The sequence below is a fragment of the Salmo salar genome, chromosome 19 (assembly GCF_965601325.2).
Source record: "Salmo salar chromosome 19, fSalSal1, whole genome shotgun sequence".
Classification (NCBI taxonomy): domain Eukaryota; kingdom Metazoa; phylum Chordata; class Actinopteri; order Salmoniformes; family Salmonidae; genus Salmo; species Salmo salar.
The window spans coordinates 23,633,166-23,636,139 of record NC_138309.1 but is presented as its reverse complement, the minus strand read 5'-3'; the positions used below and the strand labels follow the sequence as shown (position 1 = coordinate 23,636,139).

The window sequence follows — 2,974 nt, the reverse complement described above, 5'->3', positions numbered from 1 at the left end:
TGAAGATCCTGACGAACAGTTCTTGTGCTTATGTTGCTTCCAGAGGCAGTTTGGAACTCGGTAGTGAGTGTTGTAACCGAGGACAGACGAAATTTGACGAACTGATTTGTTGGAAAGATGGCATCTTGTGATGCTGTTACGTTGAAAGTTACTGAGCTCTTCAGTACAGGACATTCTACCTCCAGTGTTTCCTATGGAGATTGCATGACTGGGTGCTCGATTTTATACACCTGTCAGCAACGGGTGTGGCTGAAATAGCGGAATCAACTAAATTAAAGGCATGTCCACATATTTTTGGCCATGTAGTGTACATACCAGGTCCCGTGTGGCTCAGTTGGTAGAGCATGGTGTTTTCAATGCCAGGGTTGTGGGTTCGATTCCCACGGGGGACCAGTACAGAGAATTTTTATTTAATGAATTGTATGCATTCACTACCCTAAGTCACTCTGGATAAGAGCGTCTGCTAAATGACTAAAATGTAAATGTAAAAATGTGTGCACAGATAGGGCTCTACCTGAGCAGAGTACGTGCTCCTTTTCCCTTTCAGTCTCCAAAGTCCATTTTTGGTGGTGGTATAATTTTTTACAAAAATTGTCGTTGTTGTTATGGACTCACTGTCCACAAGATGGCGGGAAATTCTCATCTAAACTTCAGAACCAAAAAGATTAGTGACCAGAAAGAATTTGTTTCATTTCCTCCAGTTTTGGCTGGCAAAAACAGAGTAGGCCTACGTTTATCATCCATATGAAATATAGTTTAGCAATCTACTACTGACTCATCTTTGCCAGAACAATAATAGGCTACCTGGTGATTTGATTGATCATTTTCATATTTCAGATAGGCCTAGCTTGAGTGGCTACCAGCTATATGTCTATAAGCAGCTGTAACATCGCATTGCCTTTAATATTATGGCATGAAGATTTAACACATCTAGCAAATATATTACAATATTTATGAGGAAGAATAAGGCTACCCGGCTGGCAACTAGTCTCGTAGATCCCATATGATCTATTAGTTATCGTTCCAGTTTTACATTAAGACTAACTATTAAATGCTGTTGTGTTGTTGAACATTATTGTTCCAATTTCCTGTTGTGTCATGGAGACACTCAAAGTGATATACAGAGCCAGCTCAGGGCAGTATTCTTCAAACATTACTGTCTGCTATAAGAACACCGTCTCATCTTCAGTCCCACTATTTCCCATTTTTCTCTCTGTTGTATTCTAAAATGTTCTCACAAAATTATTGATATGATAAAAAACTGAATATTGACCAGTGTTTGGCCTGGCATGGGTCCCAAATTGCATCCTATTCCCTACGTAGTGCACTACTTTTGTCCAGGGCCTATAGGGTGCTATGTGGGGCACAGCCCTGTTCTATCCAGATCTCTATTTGGTCATTTCCCATGTCTTTTTGAGCATTGCATTCAATATGTTATAATTTTCCAACTCATTGTCACAGCGGCAGCTTCACAGCCATCCCACACTCAGCCTTGTCGTGCCAGTGCCTGGTCTGTTTTTACTGCCTGCTGTTGCGTCTGTCAGGGGAGCAAGTTAATAGCACACCAAAAGACATAGTAAACATTAACAAAGACATTAATCTCAACACAAACCTGTTTCTATAGCTTTGGACCAGCTTTGATGTTCAAATGATCATAAACATATCAAATAGTATAATGATTAGGAACAGCACTGAAATGCATGGCTTAGACTTCACTGTAAAATTATTAGGAAAAGCATTGCGATGCATGGCTTGGACTTTAATGTTGTTAAGGCTGAGGTATGTATCAGGGCAGTGCACATACCTTTTAGTGGGCATGTGCTTAACAGAAAAAAAGAACACCCCACCCCCAAAAAAAAATACTGCAATGGCAGTCTCAGACTCGTTGAATTATTTCAAGAAGAGGGGAAAGCAGCTCAATCTGATGAGTAAAGTACTTTACAAAACTACTTTGGACTGGAATAAATGCTGCTTTTATTAACAATGTCCAATACAATTCCAGTAAAAATAGAATGTATGAAATACTGTAGCATACCATTATGATATCCAACCCAACTCCATTTGTTGCAACTATCATGTATCCCAGTGGTTTTCAAACTTGTTGACCTGCAACACCCAAAAAGGAATGGTTCAAAACTTGTGACCCCTGCGCACACACATGCACGTGTGCATACGCAAACATGCACGCTCAATGAGCAAATGTAGTCTGTCATTACAGCCATAAACAGTGATGCATTTTCAAAATGCAATATAAACAGCGTTTTACACCTGCATTTGGAGCTGAAAGTCATTCAAGTTAGCAGACAATGTCAAATAGTGATATGTCATGTCACTTCACTGGAGTACAGAGCAAGCAAAATCATAGGGCTACATGGATGTTACCGGGTTGGATGGAAAACATGTTCTATCTGCACCCACAGTCACTTTGCAGGACAGTCTGCCTGCACGAGACATGGTATTTTTTTCATAGAGGGATGGATTTCTGTGATAATAAATAAATATAATAAATAAATAAAAGGATTCCATGTTGGTTTCTCTAGCTCAGCCAGCTAAGTCAGAGATTCCAACTGACCAGAGAGTTGCTGTGTCCTTGTGGGGCCGGATAAACTCATTGTAACAGACAATCACAGAACAGAACAGCTGTAGACGCCTCAGGCAAACATCTCCCTGCTCACCTCAGGACCTCCAGACTGTCAGAACTAGGGCAAAACTTTCCACCAAACCAGCCACAGATGCATCAAATATGAGTGAGGACAGAAGCAGTTCTAATACGACTCTGGTTTCTCTTCATTAAGCACAACCCTGCGTGGGGGAGATTTTCTGGGGTTGTGTCCCTCTCTCTACTCTCTCTAACCTCACTTTCCTTTGGACTGACCAGGAGGCAGAAACTGTATCAGTGGTTGGCGCTGTCTCTGTGGTCCAGCGGACAAGGCCGGAAATCACCAGAAGGACTATGGAAGACGGAAAGTTAACA

At 41.2% G+C, this 2,974-nt stretch overlaps 1 non-coding gene across 1 annotated transcript; it reads left to right on the top strand.

The window, feature by feature from the left end:
- Positions 1 to 317: 317 nt before the first annotated feature.
- trnae-uuc (transfer RNA glutamic acid (anticodon UUC)) lies at positions 318 to 393 on the top strand. Its single transcript has one exon. It is a non-coding gene; the product is annotated as a tRNA-Glu (tRNA).
- Positions 394 to 2,974: the final 2,581 nt, after the last annotated feature.